This window comes from Anabrus simplex, chromosome 5, assembly GCF_040414725.1.
Source record: "Anabrus simplex isolate iqAnaSimp1 chromosome 5, ASM4041472v1, whole genome shotgun sequence".
NCBI lineage: Eukaryota > Metazoa > Arthropoda > Insecta > Orthoptera > Tettigoniidae > Anabrus > Anabrus simplex.
Window position 1 is genome coordinate 179283470 of NC_090269.1, and position 19553 is coordinate 179303022.

General features: G+C 41.2%; 1 protein-coding gene across 11 annotated transcripts in view; it reads left to right on the forward strand.

Annotated features, from left to right (window-relative positions):
* Positions 1–19553, forward strand: part of tou (toutatis) — a 1002029-nt gene that overhangs the window by 64723 nt on the left and 917753 nt on the right. Inside the window, exon 1 of one of the 11 annotated variants that reach the window (XM_067147192.2) lies at positions 13875–14044. The exons of the other annotated variants lie outside the window; for them this stretch is intronic. The gene's annotated coding sequence lies outside the window, so the exon portion shown is untranslated. Of the gene's footprint in view, positions 1–13874; positions 14045–19553 lie in introns of those variants that run through there. 11 annotated transcript variants of the gene reach the window in all.

The following is a 19553-nucleotide window of genomic DNA, read 5'->3' on the forward strand; positions in this document are numbered from 1 at the left end:
CGACGTTATCCCTTAACTACTGCGTGTAGTCCTATGGACCTCCCTGAACGTCCAGATGATAAGTAGGTCCATAGTAACGACCACCAAAGTAGACTTGACCCGAGTTGATTCCATTAAAGACGTATGAGAAAGGAAAAACGGAAAAATTTGTCGTGTTCGACCGTCGAAGAAGAGAAGAAATACAAATTACCTGTGCTACGAATGAAATAAAGTTGTACGTTCGAAGAAAGCGTGTGTAAAGCGCACTGAGAAGAAGGAATAGTTGACTTCGAGAGGGTTAAGGTTGATGCAGTGTACGTTTTCTCAGTATTTTTAATGAGATTTTGATCGTATTATTTCGGTAATTACATTAAACATTATAAAAACACAACAGCACTTAATTTAAAATGTGTTTCATTCTGTGAAAAGGTTCTGTATAACAGCATCTGTATGTATGGAATTATGGTTCCTCCACCTTCTTAAAACTGAACATTTTAGCGCCAAATCCAAAATGGGGATTGTTCAAGATCTCGGGAATGGAAATACAGCCCATTTGATTCTGAATTCTCAAGTATCCTTGCAATCGTGAATACATACCTTTAAATCAACTTGTGTGACCCTTGCGCATGCCACGACGTCTGCTGTTCCGCCGAATGCTCTGTAGATAATGGAATGTCACGTGCTGGGTGTGACATTTTCCTTTGTCGTATTTTTTTTTTTTATCGAGTTCGCTGCCTCTTATATCAGACAGCTCTTTAACTGACCTGAATAGGCCGAGTGAACCCCGTCTCAACTCTCCGACTAGAACTGAAATCTTTGAAGGAGCCAGAAATGGCGCTAATAGTCTCCATATGTGAGGCCGAGACGCTACCTCTGTAACTGGCTCATGTTAAAGGCTGCTGTAGTATTCTAAAGAATGTGTGTTACTGAACGAAGGTACAGAAACTTTGAAAGGCATTGATGTTACAAAAGGTAATAAGAGTTATCATCCCCCTCAAGTAGGAACAGTTCCAGAAGGTGTGCTCGAACTGTTGGTCTCAGGATGGTCGAAACACTGTTAGAGATACAAATATTCGTCTTCGGGAGCAAAGTCGTGGATACCTGCACGTCTGCTGCCCAGCGAGGGAGGCAGATTTCCTCTCTTGGGGTAAGATGCGATTTATGTCATCCCGCAACGATCACTTTCTTCTCTTCACCGGGACGCATCGTTAGCGGCTTAAAACAAGATTGTTTTATTATAGCATTACCGGATGCTGAGGCTTTCTCTACTAACTTGGGAGACCAATTCTCGTTTGGGAATGGAATGTCATGGACAGAGTTTCTCAAGAAACATTTCACCTGTCGTAATGTTTATTTCAGTCCCACATTGGTCTCATCTATTATTTTGACACTGCTTAACAAACACACGACCCCACGGTTTTCATGTAACAAGTCTGCCTCTTACCCGGAGGCCCCCAGGTTGGATTCCGGTCCTCTGAACCTACGTGAGAGCAGTGGATGGGCTGTCTGACGGTAATATTGCATTTCCGGTCTAGAAAACCAAGAATAAGGGCCGAGAGGATTCGTCGCGCTGACCATACGCCACCTCGTAATATACGGGCCTTGTGGTTGAACAGCGGTCGCTTGGTAGGCCAAGGCCCGTCAAGGCTGGAGCGCTACATGGTTTGGTTTAATGCCATCCGAATATAAGCCTACAATACCAAATTCACCACTCACATACCATTGGGAAGGAAGTGTAGGTAGGACCTTTATCTTGTGTAAATTTCTGGTGGAGTATTACTGTATTGCCGTACTTAGTTTTTTACCTATAAATGAAATTAATCTCACAGTTTGAATTATTCATGCTGAACATACGTATATTCTTTAACGTGTCGTAAATCTATTGGCACAAGTCTGTCGCATTTAACCACTGTGCAAAACTACAGTGTTTTATCACAATTATCGCTGTGCGTTTTACATATACTTCTTAATCTTCTTCTGTTCTCCCTAACCTTTTCCCAATTGCTTGTGTCGGCATTATTAAGCCTACATTTACGGCCGAATGTCGTTTCTGACAGGGTCGATGATCTAGATGTTAGACCCCTGTAAACAACAAGCAAGCGTTCGTGACGCCAACCCTATTGGGATGAATGTATTCAGTATTGCGGTTTTTGTGATGGTTGGTAGTGTGATGTGTTTTATTTAAATAAAAATGTATTAAGATGAACACAAAATCCCAGCGCCCGAGTTAGACGAATTAACCAAACGCTGTTAAAATTCTTGAACCGCAGAGCTCTCAGCCCAGTGCGCTGACCACTCAGCCAAGGAATCAGACTTCACCCGTTGCCACAGTGCGTAACTTGAAGGTTTTTCAGAGTGTCGAAAGCACTAATTATAAGACACACACCAGTATAACAGATCTGTAAAAAAACTTGATTAATAGTGTGTATTTAAATAATAATTTGTATACTAATATATTGCCACAGTGATGACAGATAACATGATGGTTTATTTCAATAACGCGGCGCTTTTCAAATACGAAGCTATTGGAAGTAAGGTGTAAAGCTTTCTGAGCCACAGAGTTACGTTATTTTAAAAGTACGTTATTTTCCACAGACGTTATTTTAAAAGTACATTATTTTCCACGAGTTAGTCGAGACAATGATATTTTTCTTACAAGGGGAGATCGCCATGTGGTTTTCTAAAAAAGTGTTCTTATTTTGAGGATTTACCCTTCATTATACAATATTTTAGCCCTGTTCGAGTGTTTTTGCCAATGAGCCTTATTTTGTTCAAAATCTATCCTCAAACTTGTATAGTCTTATTCCCGCAGGTATTCCCTACTTGTGTCCTTGTCGTTACGCATTGGCATTGGGAATTGAAGATTCAGAGTTCGAGTCCGAACTTGGATAGCACTTATTTCTTTTGCTGATATATCCCTTTCTTTTTTTTCAGTAATATATTTCCTGTGGCCTCTATTGTTTTCGAGTTATTTGAAATGTTTTAAATCATTATTTGAACATGTCGTAAATGTTATTCGTTAGAATTTAAATGCAGTGTGGTCGGCGACGCTACGCTCATTCGCACTGCGTCGAGTCTCATGCAGCAACGCAGGAGCCTTTCCCTTTATTCCACTCTACTTCACCATCGACTAAACTTTCTGTATCTTAAACTCGAAAAAAGAAAATAAGGGATGTATCAGGAAAAAAAAAAAAAAAGTGCTGACCAAGGTGGTACTCGCGCTCGAAACGTTCATTTCCAAACGTTAGTGCACTAGCCACGGAGGCAAGTCAGAGATATTTGCGGGATTAAGACTACAAAAGTTTGAGGACAGATTTTAAACGTTAAATTTTGAACAAAATAAGGTCCATTGGCAAAAACGCTCGAACAGAGCTAAAACATTTTTTAATGAAGGGCAAATCCTCATCATATGAATACTTTCCTAGAAAATCACACGGCGACCTCCCCTTGTTAGTTACGATAGTTTTCCAATGGGCCGTCAAACGAAAATCCTTTGCTATGACTATTGTAAAACACGAGCGTCCTATGCCAGGCCCATGTTAATTGTCTGTATGGACTGCACTGTTGGCATTTTTTATTCATGCATAGTCTTCATCATCTTCTACAGCTTTTCCTGGAGTCGCGGGTGCGAACTGTGTCGCACACAGTCTTGCCTCGCTCGCCAAGGCGTACACACGTACCCAGTTAGCGCTTGTGAGTCGTAGTGGGCCGTGCATCTTGTGTGTCCATTTCATTTCCGTAGTGACTTTCTTTCGTTTGTGCTGCTAAATACTGTCGCTAATCAGTGCTGATTAATAGATTTAGTTTCGAACAATGAATGACCCGCCCTTGGGGCAGGTCATTTACTCTGCTCTTCATACCAGCCATGATGTGCCGCCGTCGACTGCATTAACCCTGTGGCTAACCAATCGCACCACCGACCAGAGGAGACGCATTCTACACATAAAACATCTGGCCCCATTGTGAACTTGGAATCGTTGATGTTACAACGCAACCTTAATACTGAAGACTTCACTTCACATCCGTGTCAACCACCACCAGCCGGAGGCAGTTCTCCCATCGCACACCATCAGTCCCTATCAATGGAGATCACAGATTCCACGTACAATGTAACACAGCTATTATCTACAAATTTAGGTAACGATTTAATATCGGATTTCTATAGTGCTTCTGAATTTCAACCGAAACGTTTCCGTCGAGATGACTGATAATAATAGTGACAATGTTGCCAACATGATGATGGAATCTAGTAATGTTCTCAAAACGACCAATCGTTCGGACTTGGCAACGAACAATTCTAACGCAGTAACCCCACCCATAGATTCTTCAAGAACCCCAAAACAGCCACCCCCACTCAGCAATGATAACCGAAATAATAGATCAAATAATGGACCTTTTAATGTATATCTAGGAGTGGACCGCACAATTGGTAATTTACACCCTGACTCTCGGGAAATTGATATTTAATGAGGCTATAGTACACAAACCGGACATTGTAAATATAAACTTTGTAGGGAAAAAGACTGCGCATGGAAACAATATCAGGTGCAGTAGCGAATTATTTAGTTGAGTCTATCTACTTCAAGCAAAATAATCTAGAAGCTTACATACCTTAGCAGCGATGAGAAACTCGTACGTGAGATTTACAGTGAATTCCCGGTAACACGCGTAAAGCGATTTACAAAACAAACCCCATCTACGGAAACCAGGCCAATTCCAGTCTGCCTAGTTACATTTCGCTCGCAGCGCCTGCCTGAAGCTGTTTACATCCATGGAACGCGCTGTGCAGTTCTCCCGTATGTGCTACATGTTGTCCAATGCTACTGTTGTTTACGTTATAACCATTCTAGTTTCCACTGTCGCAGTGTTCAGCGCTGCAGCCGTTGTACAGGACCTCACGATGTTACTGCATGTTCGGCATCAGTCAGCCCATACTGTATTTACTGTCAAGGTGCACATCTCTCTTCAGACAAACTATGTCCATAGCATAAGAAATGGGCTAAAGTGAAACGACTGATGGCAATGAACATCACCCAGCAAGCTGCTCTTCACGTGTATAATAATAAGCCGTATGCAACTATTGTTTCCAGCCCTCCTTGCAACTGGCAAAGTCGGGGGATTTTCCTCCTCTCCCAACAGTAACCCCTCAAATACGAAATGAAAGGACGTCACCCCAACTCAGCAAACAAATGTTTCAGATTTTAGAATCCCAGTTCAAGTACCGGTCAACGCTTCTAGCTTACAGGGACTGTTGAATAGAAACACCATTAATATACCTGGAAATGCTCTTCCTACTCCAACCTACACTCCCACTCGTCCTATCATTCAGCCTTCTGTAGTCGTTCGCCAACCGAACTAACCCTGTATTTCTGAACGTACTTATATCCCTCAATATTTGTCTGTAACTCACATACAGTATAATCTGTACCCTCCGCAACCATATCGCATAAACCCCCCATAGAGCATTTTTACCAATTACAATGCACTGTAAGGTATTGCAGTGGAATTCCCGATCTGTTGATGAGAATCGGGACTCTTTACCACACGAACTATACGCTCAAAAAAATCAAATCGCCGCCCTCACTGAAAGTTTGTTCCGCCCCGGATCAAATGTGTATTTCGGAGACTAAAATACGATACGTCCCGATCGTGACGATGGGTATGCAGGAGTTGCTTTGCTCATTAAGAATTCACTACCTCAAGCTAATATTAACATCGATCATGCTAATATAGACAGTTTTCAAGCAACCGCATGTCGCGTCTCTCTTCAAAATTTACAGTGCACAGTAATATCCATCTACTGTCCTCCAAGAATGACGATTAATAGGAATGATTGGAATTTACTTCTCCAACAATTGGAACCCCCTTACTTGTTCTGCAGAGATCTTAATGCTCACCATACTTCGTGGCGTTGTGCTTTCAATGACGCTTGTGGGAACGCCATAATGGACATTATTGAAGACGATAATTATTTCCTTTTAAACGATGACTCGCCAACCTTAGTACCCACCCCAGAACATAACCTTCCGCTATAGACCTTACTTTTTGTTCAGCGTCCATCTCTACTGATTTTCAATGGAAAATTCTACCATATACGTTGGGATCTAATCATTATGCAATAGAAATTAAGATGATCAAAACAGGTGCACCGCTGACGTACTATACCACTTCAAAATGGGTAATTAAAGAAGCTGACTGGGTAAAATACCGTAATTCCATCGAGAGACAACTTCATACTGTGACAATGTTTGGTGACCCACTACTTCAGTACGACGCATTCATCCACATCATTAATACAGTTGCAGCTTCAGCCATCCCGCAACGAAGGACAACTATTCACTCAAAGGGACCTCCAGCACCGTGATGGACTCCGGAATGCTCTAGAATGATTGAAAAAAGAAGACAAGCACTCCGTATCTATAAACAATCGTCAACCTGGGATCATTATCTGGCTTATCGAAAAATGGACGCCGAAGTGAAACGATTTCTTAAACGACAAAAACGGAATAGTTGGCTACAATATTGCGACAAAATAAATAACGATACTTCTCTGTCCAGTGTCTGATTCATGATTAACAAACTCAAAACGAAACCTACTCACCACAAGTCTCTTCGGAACTGGAGTGACGAATTTGCAGACATTATCGCCCCTCCCACCGCAATACCTGCAGAGCCCCTGTTATCTAATCCTGATTCTTCTACACCCTCTCAGCATATTCTGCTAAAACCCTTTACACTTCAAGAATTCCTTACAGCAGTAGTTTTCATTAAACGCTGCACCAGGTTATGATCAGATACATTACGCCATGATCTCTCAATTACCACTTGAAGCCATGCAGATACTTCTACGACTGTTCTCGGATTTTTGGACAAGAAGTGTATTTCCTAAGGACTGTCTAACACTGATAATAGTTCCTATTCTCAAACCGGGTAAAGACCCGAACGATGCGTCGTCCTACCATCCAATAACGTTATGGTCCTGTGTAGCTAAAACGTTCCAGCGGCTTCTGGGTGGAGCACTTTACCTTGCCAACTTCTCAGTACGGTTTCCGGAAATCAAAGAGTGCTGAGGACAACCTCAGCATATTTGCGATGGATATAGAACGGACTTATTGCACCAATGGTCATATTGTGGCTCTCTCTTCAGACATATCCGGAGCTTACGATAATGTCATTATACAGATCCTTATTAAGAAACTTCGACTTATAGAATTTCCTGAAATTTATCTTCGAGGAATTTGCATCTTGTTACACTGCCGCATCACTTACGTTCGACAAGAAGACAACACTCTGTATGGACCACGAATTGTAGCACGAGGCTTACCCCAAGGCGCCATTTTAAGTCCACTCCTGTACGCATTGTATGTTGCAGACCTGGACCACATCTTCACTTCAAATATTAAGATTCGCCAATACGCTGATAACGTTAGCATCTATTCTTCATCTCCCAACTTTGCGATCACACGTTTATGGATGGAGAATGGAGCAAGGACACTCTCCAGCTAGACTTTACAGACCGCTCTCACACTTTCACCCAACAAATCCTCAGTGGTCATATTCACAAGAAAACGACAAACATATGTAAAATCTGATATTCGTCTTGGCCCGTACACCTTCCCTGTGTGTACATCAGTCAAATTTTTGGTATTAGATTTCGACGGCAGATTAACGTGGAATCGCCATGTTATGTGTTACGGAGATATCCGTGGTAGTTAGAGGTGAAAGAAGGTGCGGGCTGGAATAGGTCTCAACTACAAAATTAAAGTTAATTTAAAACTTTAACAAAGGTTATATTTTCTTTTCAAAATCAACAATTAACAAAGTATAACAGGTACCAAGTAGCAGATCAACAAATTAACAAATTACAGTTTGTTACAAGATTTGGGCTTCGAGCCCCAAGTCTAATTCCTGAGCTCTCAGCTCACAACCGCAATTGCTGAAGGGCAGAAAACCCCAAAGTACGAGGAGCACTTGCTCCTAATTACAGTGTTAAGAAAAAGAACAGACCCGCTCTCAATTTTACAAGCCTATCAAAGGCTACAACATACTTCATTTCTATCTGCCCTAAAGGCTCACAAGGAAACAGGGGTAACTAATACCCAATCTACTGGGCCTTCGCAAGAACGAAAACAAAACGGGTTAAGTAAATGGCCCAAAATACAAAATGAATGGAGGCGATAACTTGCACTCCTACACCAAGTTTGTCTAAAACCTATGTGGCGCTAGGCCGATCATACAGGGGCTAATCCCAAGCTAGGGAGGTGACACACATGAGAAAACTTTACTACATTAAAGATGAGAAGAACGGTTATGAAAACGTAGTCACCTCCTTTTTCAAAAATGAAGGGGAGTTCGAGAGGGTGAAGCACTCTCTATCCCCGCTTTACAGATTTGTAATTTATAGATAGACAGGAAACAATTTCCATTTTAAAAAGGTAGGTTACATACTAAAGGTTTCGAACCCTCCCCGAGAGTTAAACTGCTGAGCTAGCAAGAAATGAAGATGTTAGAGGCGCTTCCCGCCCCCTGATACATATTCACACACTAAGAAAGATGTTACTGAAGTGGCCCCGAGAAAAAATCAGCAGTTTATATACCCTCGTGGAACATTCGAGACCTTTCAGGAATGAGTAGACACACCCTTTCGCTTTTATTGGATAGCTGAAAGTTACACATCAACATTGAGAAAGAAAGACACTACTGGTCAGAAATTAATTTAAAAAAATAGTGATTGGTTAAATTCAAAACAGGCGGAAAGAAAGGATAACTGTTGCCAACCCCCAAACCACAGAACAAAATTTAGTAAAAACAAAACTTATGAATGCTAAACTTCTTCAAGAAAGTTCATTCCTTTACACCAGAGTGCGTTATCAAAGTTTTGGTAGAGACATCTGTTAGAGAATGTCCAAACTTCTTGATACGGAGCAAACAAACACAAATCAGAATAGACACAGTTCAGAACACTTCAAAATTACCAAATTTACAGTAGTGACATCTTCCGAGAAACCGTTGAGTTAATACAGTTTGTTAAAGTTCAGGCTTTCTCCTGTAGAGAAGTTTCAACTGGCGCAATATTTGAATTCGCGGCGTGGAGGTGTACCGCCCGGTACATTATGTATATACAGTATCAACTAAAGTTGATCGAGCGTTAAATTTCCTACGGGCTTTCACTCGCACCTGGTGGGGAGCCGATCCTACCATTCTATTATTACTCTATCGATTACTAATACGTCCTGTCCTTGATTACGGCGATATGGTTTTCGGAAATGCATCAAATATGTATTACGAAAACTCTATTTATTACAATATCGGGCCATCCGCGTATGCTTCGGCACCATGAACTCTACACCAACTAATGCTCTTTTGGTAGAAGCTACGGAAATGGGACTTTCACATCGTCGACAAATGCATTCCGACATATTCTTGCTAAGTCGAGCTTCCATTTCAACTCACCCTCTTCCATCAAGAGCCCAGCAACTGGATAGGCTTCTTCGCACCAAACTGATTGCTGAACACCGTATTCCTTTGCTAATTAGAAGCCATCGAGATCTTCAACATCTGTTTGCGATTACACTGAAGACCACCTCTGTACCTGCCTTTGGCCATGCATATGAATTATCCCTTTCTCCATTAAAAGTCTTCACTTTGCCGGACTTCATCATTTCAAGCCCTACCATAAACAGTATGGTAGATGAATTCCTACATCAAGTTTGGCCCGATTTCATTCAAATTTATACCGATGGATCCAAGACATCTATATACTGGAACAGGATACGCGTATTTCTTCCCTCTTACTTCAGCTACCGAACAACATTCTCTACATGAACCAGCAACCATCAACACGGCAGAAATGATCGCCATACGTTCAGCTGTACAGTATGGAATTAACCAAAAGTTTTCTAAAATCCTGATTCTTTACGATTCTCGTAGCACACTTCAGCGACTAAAACATCCACGCGGTTTATAGAAAACCCACGTATATATGACATCCTACATATCACGATACACTTCTTATGGATAAAAGGACACATGGGAATAAAACACAATTAACGAGCAATCATCTTGAAACAATGGAAGCTCTTAACGGAATCCAGCTTCCCTATACGGACTTCTTTCCATCACTACGTCAACGATCTGTCGTAAAGTGGTCGGCCGAGTGGACAGATTCACAAGCTCAAAGAGGACGACATTATGCAATCATCCAACCAGAAGTTCCCACAAGACCCTGGTTTCAGTATTTGCGTCTTCAGAGGCGCCACCTTACATCCATCATCCGCATGCGTTTGGGACACGGCTGTTACCGCAGCCATTTACATAGAATCCATGTGTTAAACTCTCCCATGTGCGATTGTGATCCGTCGTGTTTCGCAGATCTGAACCACATAATATTGGCTTGTAAACACCATCAAGTTGCTCAAAACCGGCTATATAAAAGGCTCCACGAACTTCGAATCACCCTCCCTAGCCGTGTTACAATGCTATTATCCCCTTTCAAGCGTGAAGTGTATTTAGTTCTAGTTCAGTATCTTCGTGAAACAAATTTGACCATATGAACGTTTCTCGGACCATCAGAAAGTGTTGAATGTTTCTTTAATATGTTTCTAAGTGTTTCCTCTTTCAGTCGTGACTGTTTTATTTGTTTCTGTACCCTATTCATTGTCTTATGCATGTATATGTGTATGGTGGCTGCATGGTGGCAAGACCGAAAGCCAAGAATGAAAAATAAGAAACTGTCGAACATGTGAATTTGGCCCTGTTTTACGTCCGGATGCCCTTCCTGACGCTAACGCTATGTAGAGGGATGTAATCACTATTGCGTGTTTCTGTGGTGGCGAGTAGTGTAGTGTGTTGTCTGAATATGAAGAGGAAGGTGTTGGAACAAACACAAACACCCAGTCCCCGGTTCAGAAGAATTAATCAGACGCGGTTAAAATCCCCGACCCGATCGGGGATCGAACCGGGGCCCCTCTGAACCGAAGGCCTCAACGCTGACCATTCAGCCAATGAGTAGGACTTATCTATTCGTAATCTGTCAGTATCTATTTTAATTACAGTGTTTACAGACCTTATAATTTTATTGAAAGTGGATTTGTTTCATTCGTATTTGTATACTAGTTTCGGCTGATTTTTCCGAATTTCCTTGGTCCCTGAAAATAAAGCTCATTCAGTCACGTTTGTTTCCAATTCTCGAATACTCTGATACAGTTTTTGATATCAATAATGAGCAAGGCATAAAACTGCAACGCGCCGAAAATGCACGGTATGCAAGGTATGGATTCGACGTATATCCATATGCCCACGTATGTACTATAGACAGTTACCTTGGTTACGACCGAATGACAGATGTAGAATCCATGCAACTACTTTGGTGCATCAAGTGATTTCTGAAAACATTCCTTACCTACCCACCAGATTTCGCTACCTTAGTTCACTACACTTGTTCAATACCCGGTCAGGCTGTATGCTAGAAATTCCTGTACATCGAACCGCAATTTACAATAGATCGTTCACAATCACCGCCACGAGCTGGTGGAATGAACTCCCCAATGACACCACGGAAGTTAAATCAAAGACAAAGTTTAAAATCCTCTGCTAGCGTCATCTTATAAGTCTTCTTTGAGTGTGAATGTGATGCATGAATGAGAGTGAATATGGTTGTTTATTGTAACGTGTTGTAGTTTATATTTTATACTTTAGCTATATTTTAGTTATACTTTACTTACTGTAGTTAGTTTAGTTTATACTTTAGGTTGTAAAGATTTAATATGTTTAAATTAGGTCACTTCCTTTTTTAAATCTGTTCGTATGTTAAAATGTATATATTAAACGTATATATTAATATTAAACGTCTATATTAAAATGTAAATTGTTGAAATTCTTGCACTGTAAAATAATCTACAATTATTGTAAAATTTATATTTTATAAGAAAACTCCATTGTCATAAGGCAGCAGGAATAGATGAAAATAGACCTGAAATGGTGAAGTATAGTGGGAAGGCAGGGATGAAATGGCTTCATAGAGCAGTAAAATTAGCATGGAGTGTTGGTAAGTTACCTTCAGATTGGACAAAACCAGTAATTGCACCTATCTATAAGCAAGGGAACAGGAAGGATTGCAACAACTATCGAGGTATCTCATTGATTAGTATACCAGGCAAAGTATTCACTGGCATCTTGGAAGGGAGGGTGCGATCAATCGTTGACAGGAAGTTAGATGAAAACCAGTGTGGTTTCAGACCACAGAGAGGCTGTCAGGATCAGATTTTCAGTATGCGCCAGGTAATTGAAAAATGCTACGAGAGGAATAGGCAGTTGTGTTTATGTTTCGTAGATCTAGAGAAAGCATACGACAGGGTACCGAGGGAAAAGATGTTCATTATACTGGGGGACTATGGAATTAAGGGTAGATTATTAAAATCAATCAAAGGCATTTATGTTGACAATTGGGCTTCAGTGAGAATTGATGGTAGAATGAGTTCTTGGTTCAGGGTACTTGCAGGAGTTAGACAAGGCTGTAATCTTTCACCTTTGCTGTTCATAGTTTACATGGATCATCTGCTGAGAGGTATAAAATGGCAGGGAGGGATTCAGTTAGGTGGAAATGTAGTAAGCAGTTTGGCCTATGCTGACGACTTGGTCTTAATGGCAGACTGTGCCGAAAACCTGCAGTCTAATATCTTGGAACTTGAAAATAGGTGCAATGAGTATGGTATGAAAATTAGCCTCTCGAAGACTAAATTGATGTCAGTAGGTAAGAAATTCAACAGAATTGAATGTCAGATTGGTGATACAAAGCTAGAACAGGTCGATAATTTCAAGTATTTAGGTTGTGTGTTCTCCCAGGATGGTAATATCGTAAGTGAGATTGAATCAAGGTGTAGTAAAGCTAATGCAGTGAGCTCGCAGTTGCGATCAGCAGTATTCTGTAAGAAGGAAGTCAGCTCCCAGACGAAACTATCTTTACATCGGTCTGTTTTCAGACCAACATTGCTTTACGGGAGTGAAAGCTGGGTGGACTCAGGATATCTTATTCATAAGTTAGAAGTAACAGACATGAAAGTAGCAAGAATGATTGCTTGTACAAACAGGTGGGAACAATGGCAGGAGAGTACTCGGAATGAGGAGATAAAGGCTAATTTAGGAATGAACTCGATGGATGAAGCTGTACGCATAAACCGGCTTCGGTGGTGGGGTCATGTGAGGCGAATGGAGGAGGATAGGTTACCTAGGAGAATAATGGACTCTACTATTGAGGGTAAGAGAAGTAGAGGTAGACCAAGACGACGATGGTTAGACTCGTTTTCTAACGATTTAAAGATAAGAGGTATGGAACTAAATGAGGCACAACACTAGTTGCAAATCGAGGATTGTGGCGACGTTTAGTAAATTCTTAGAGGCTTGCAGACTGAACGCTGAAAGGCATAAGTCTATAATGATTATGTATGTATGTTATATTATAAATGTATATGAAATTAAGTGTAAGAAAGCGCCAGGAGCCACAATAAAGTCGCTTTATTATTATTATTATTATTATTATTATTATTATTATTATTATTATTCTTGTTGTTGTAATAATTTGTTCTAGACCAGGATTTATTTTAACTTTTCAAGCCGGACATTCTCGCTTTGAGTAGTAGAGCTACATTAAGAGACCAGATCACGCGTTCAAGATGCTGCTGCTTGGAAGCGAGCGGTCTAGGCGGCTAGGGGGAAACGGCAGGCAGGAAAGCAGGCGGGCGGGCTAGCGAGCACGGCCGTGCAAAGTAGTTCTGTACAGTGCGTCCTCCCTCCCCGCTCCGCGCCTAGCCAGTCTTCTCCTTCCGGCCTGTGTGTATGTATGTGTTGCAGTCTTCTTCGGCCATGCTCATAGTCTGTGCTTTTCGTTGACCCGTCTCGCCAAGGATTTAAATGCCAGTAAAGTGATCTTCCGGCCGTTGTTTGAGCGTACATTCCTGAGTGCCTGTGATACGGTTTTCATACGCTGTGTTTTGTGTCTGAAGAGTACAATTTACTTCAGGAAGTGTTCTGTGACCCCTGTAACAAACATCGTGGATTATTTCCTTAGGTACGTATTATAGTTTGTGATGTTTAGTTCGTGGCAACTATCAGTGTAATGTTGCGATTAGAATAGAATGTTGTGAGCACCTCATTGTCTTCATAACTGTGACCTTAGTAGTACACGCGCTAGTCCTTACAATCGGTGGTCATGTTTGTATTTCGGAATAATCTTTCTTTAATGTGCATAACTAGCTTGTTAGAGGAGGCCATGCTAAATCAAGCTGAGCAGAGCAGCAGTGTGTGCGTGGCGAGTGCAGTGCAGATGTTGGACACATACCTTGGCTGGGTCTGCCAGCACAAAGTGAGTGACTGGTAGCCAGCAGACCTTGCCAGCGGGACAGTCTGGTAGAATTTTGTGGAACATCAAAAGAGAGAGCGAGTAAGTCAGGCGAAAGACCGCTTCCTATGTAGCTCTATCCATAAGTTTTCAAACTATCGTTAAAAATAATTTAACTTCGTAGTCATGATGAAATTAATAAGACATATTTAGGACGGTTACAGAATCTTTATTTCTTCCTCTGTAAGGTAACTTACAGTCTTAATGAGAAACGAGTTATTATACGTTTATGACTCATTATGATTGCGGAAGTTAATGAACTTACATTTAAATGGAGTCCGACCTAATTGCATATATATACTAAAGTACACGTTCTTCTCTAATCTTTAAGTCATATTTCCTAGAGGATGTATTACTTATTGTTTTCGTGGAAGTCATTAGGAGTAGCTTTATTCAGGGAACAAGACGTACGCGCATATGCTGAATACATTGTTATTTATCTTTATCTAATTTTTAAAGAAAATTGTATATAAAAATGTTGAGGAATTAGTTGCTTTCTCAGAGGAGATATTTGCTATTGTCAGGTAACGGCCACTACAGATATCGCCTCTGGCGACTGAAACTTGCGGTGAATGACGTTAGTACCCCAGATCTCTGTTAATACAAGTACATTACACTGACTTTTGTGATGTTCTTTTTCCATGAAGAACGCATTTCCCGACTTCTTTGCTGAGTGGGTTAGATAATTGTATCCCGAGCTATGGCGACTTCCGATGAATATCAAGAGCGTTGTTTTTCATATCAGTTGACTTAGAAATGTTGCGGCTAGGGAGAGACAGAGAGAGTATCGAGCAAAATGAATGAACGGCACAGAGAAACTATGCGTGATAAGGAGAGGTATGTGTTTCGAACGTGTGATTGCTGTTGACAATGTACATCAGTATCCTGTTTTTTTCTCTTTTATCTATCCCCGAAATGTTTATTTGTAGGACTTGGCATGCGGAAGGTGCTGAGTTCGGGATTCAAACCATTTACCTCGCGCAGAGCACCAACTCCACCACTAAAATGTTACGAATCAACTAAGATGTGGGTTTTCTTTTCGGCAAGTAGAAAACAGTTGCGTCAGTATAAAAATGCAATGTGTTTTAAACATTGTACAAAGATAAATATTCCTTCAGCCTCTTTTAACAATGTGACTAAATATCTAACTTGTACAGAACTCATTAATAGAAACATGACTGGTAATTTTGAGGAGTAATGGCCAGAAAAATGAAGCTTACATCTGTCGCTTCTACATTTCGTCGCCTGACATCCCAAACCCCTCTTGTAATTTGTGTCTTGTGATACGTGAACTGTTGGTGCTGTCGTTGAGTCATGAACATGGGAGTCGTATAACAGAAGGGTAGAGTCGTTTTCTTTTTTTTTTGTGCGCCTCGCAGCCGTAGCCTCCACTCAGGTCTGATGGTTCCCAGTTTTAGAACAAGGTGGAATGGAGGAGATTGTAACTGGTTTGCTCGCCGATTACTTTGCGTATGTCTCACTCTTTGTTACTAGTGGCCTGCACTGGCGACTTCTACGGCTATCCAGTTAATCCCTATAATACACTTGGATTATGGGGCGACAGTCATTCACATATTACTGTCTGAGTGAATTTCATTGACTATCGATTTCTGTTGTCTGCTCAAACAGCTAAGTTTCTGAATACTCCTTGGCTGATTACCGTAGCTTGGGGTGTCAGTTTTCTACTTACCTCTTCACTTGTATTACTTGGTGTTACCCAATTACCACGAAGGGTTGCACTTGCTTACAGTTTACATGTCGTGGTGGTAGTAGTAATACGTACTTAGTTATCTCTGTTCCTTCCCCTTTGAAATAATCGTGTTATCTATTCATATATACAGAGGTAGGCAAATTATTACTGTAATGATGAAAACGCATTGCTTTTTCTATGGGTTTATTGCCGCCCAGGCACAGGTACGGCGACGATGCGATAGGATAGGGCTAGGAATGGGAAGAAGTGACCGTAATTAAGATAGAGCCCTGGCATTTGCCTGGTGCGAAAATGGGAAACCATGGATCTTCAGGGCTGCTGCCAGTGGGGTTCGAACCCACCATCTCTCGAGTGCAAGCTAACAGAGCCGGCTCGCCCGCTTTGGGTCGTCTTCTTCCTGACTTTAACCCCAATTTATCGGGGTCGTTACGCGATACGGATTTGGCCCAGTTCTTACGGCCGGATACCCTTCCTGGTGCCAATTTTATGTGGAGGAACCTATTTACAGTCGCATGTTTGTGTGGTGGTTAGTAGTGTACGTATTAAATCACCGAACCAGATAAAAGAACCATTAACAGTTAAAATACTCGGCCCGGTCGGAAATCGAACGCGGGACTCTCTGAACCGAAGATCAGTACGCTGACAATTCAGCCAAGGAGCCGAACTAGAGAAATAGCTTTGTTAACGTATAATAATAATAATAATAATAATAATAATAATAATAATAATAATAATAATACATTATAATTCTGTCACTCTTCCCACATTCTGGTGGGCTCACGGGAGCTGATTGTATTGTATCGCACATTTGGATTTGGTCCAGTTTTTTAACCGGATCCAACCCAATGTGGAGGGGCGTATTCAATTATTACCGTACACGTTTCTGTGGTGGTTAATATGGTATATGTTCGGTAAGAGTGAAGAAATGTATGTTAAGACACACACACCTAGCCCCGAGCCAGAGGAATTTATCAGAAGCAGATAAAATCCTCAGTCCGGTCGGGAATCGAACTCTGAACCGAAGGCCGCTACGCTGACCATTCACGCCTAAGGGGCGGATAATAATAATAATAATAATTGTTACCGTGTTTTGGTGGTAGGTAGAGGTGAAAGAAGGTGCGGGGTGGTGAACAGGTCTCAAGCTACGAAAGTAAAATTAATTTAAAATTTAACAAGGTTATATTTTCTTTTCAAAATTAAGAAATAACAATTACGGCAGGTACGGAGTAGCAAGGCAACAACAGTTCCAATTACAGGATTTACAGGATTTGGGGCTTCGAGCCCCAAATTCACAATTCTTGAGCAATTAGCCCGACTTTACTCCAAAATAAATTTTACCAGAGGGGCCGAAAACCCCGTTCATGTTCCAGAGCACTTGCTCCAAATTACACAGAAAAGCCTCCTCGAGGCATACAACACTCAATTTTCAAGAAAGAGCCACTCGCTCTCAACATTAAGCCTATTAAAGGCCATACCAAACTCCACCTTCAAGTTGTCCTCTAAGGATATAGATACAGGGGTAAAATACCCAACCTACTGAGGTCTATTAAGTGAGAAAAAGATTAATTACGTGACCTCTAAAATAACAATTAGAGAGGAGGCGAACTTACGCTCCTAATACACTTTGTTTAAAACCTACTTGGCACTAGGCCGTTAATACAAGGGCTAATCCCATACTAAAGAGGTGACTTAAGAAAGAAACAATTTACATTACTGTTACGGAAGAATCGGCTGAGAAAAATAAGTTCACCTCAGAACAATATGAGTGGGAGCTCGAGAGGGTTAAGCACTCTCTATCCCAATATGTAGTTTAAAAGATAGAATAGATACAAGTTTCTTTACATTTTAAGGAAGGTTACATAATGGAAAAACTTCGGACCCGCCCCGAGAGTTAAACTGCTGAGCAAGCAAGAAAAGAAGTAATTAGTCGGCCATTACCTGGTTGTTGACTGTCGCCGAAGAAAGAGGCGCTTCCCGCCCCCTGCTATGTACTTTACACACTGAAAGATGGAACAGAAGTGGCCCGGAGACCCTAAAATCAGCAGTTTATATCCTCTCGCGGAAAGTTCGAGGCGTTAGGGGAATGAGAACACCCTCCCACAAAAACTTTATTGGGTAGGATACAGGAACATATTCAAGTTGGGGGAAGATACATTTGATTGGTCAGAAATTAATAAAAGAAATTCGGGATTGGCTAAATACAAAACAAGGGGAAAGAGAGGGGTATACAGCCAACTTAAATAATAACAGAAAGAAATTTAACAAGAAACAAACTTTTGAAATAAAAATTTCTCCAAAAAAAAAAAAAAAAAACAGTTCTTTCACTCCGCACTAGGGTGCACTATTGTTGATCTTCAGTAGTGTCCTCTAGAAGAGAAAGTTCACACTTCTTTCTACAAGTAAAACAAAAATACGTCGAAAATGACACAGTTCAAAAACTCCAAATTTTCCACGTAGTGACATCTTCTGAGAAATTTGAAAATTAATACCGTCAATAAAGTTCAGACTTCCTCCAGCAGAGGAGTTTCAATTGGCGCACATTGTAAATTAGCGGCGTGGAGGTGTACCGCCCGGTACAATAATAATAATAATAATAATAATAATATGGCATCAGCTACTATATGTAAGCATTTTGATTTGACGTCGTTTGGGTTGCCTGCGTGCCAGTTTCGACGTCGCATTTTACTCTACGACGTTACCAGAACTTTGAGTTACATAGTGCTGAGGGTTAATTCACTTTCCGGGTTTAAACACCGGAGATATTAAGCAATTCCTCCTATCCACTGGTATCCAGTATTCGGGAAATAGTGGGGTATCCAGTATTCGGGAAATAGTGGGTTCGAACCCCACTGTCGGCAGCCCTGAAGATGGTTTTCCATGGTTTCCCATTTTCACGCCAGGACCTAAGATCTTTCTCAAAATCTTCCTTTCTTTGGCCTCCAGTTTCTCGATCAGGCCTTGTGTGTCATTGCAAGATATTCTGAAGCGTATAAGACCTCTGGACGGATGACACTACAGTGATGCCTCAACTTTGCTTTGAAAGATATGGAACTTTCGTTGTAGACGCCTTTGGTTAAACAGTACGCCATTTCCATTTTGTTCATCCGTAATGTAAAGGCTTCTTCTCTGACAAGTCTGGTGTTATCAGTTCTAGATACTTGATCTTATCTACTCGTATCATTTTGTCTTGTCCCACTGTGAGCTCTCTGGGTGCCTGCTTGGTATCAGTTAAAAATGTTGTTTTCTCAAAAAAAAAAAAAAAAAAACATCTGTAGGTCTGCCTTCGCTGCTTGTGTTTTAAGCTGAAAATCCTGTCTTCATCCCGCATGCTGGTTGGATCGTCAAAAAGCACCACCAAGGGGTATCCAGGTATAAGGAAACTGCAAAATCCAATGGCGGTGCCCACTGAGGCATATAGGGCTTGATGGTGAGTGAGTTTGTCATTGCTTTCCTCACCGGCCCAGAAAG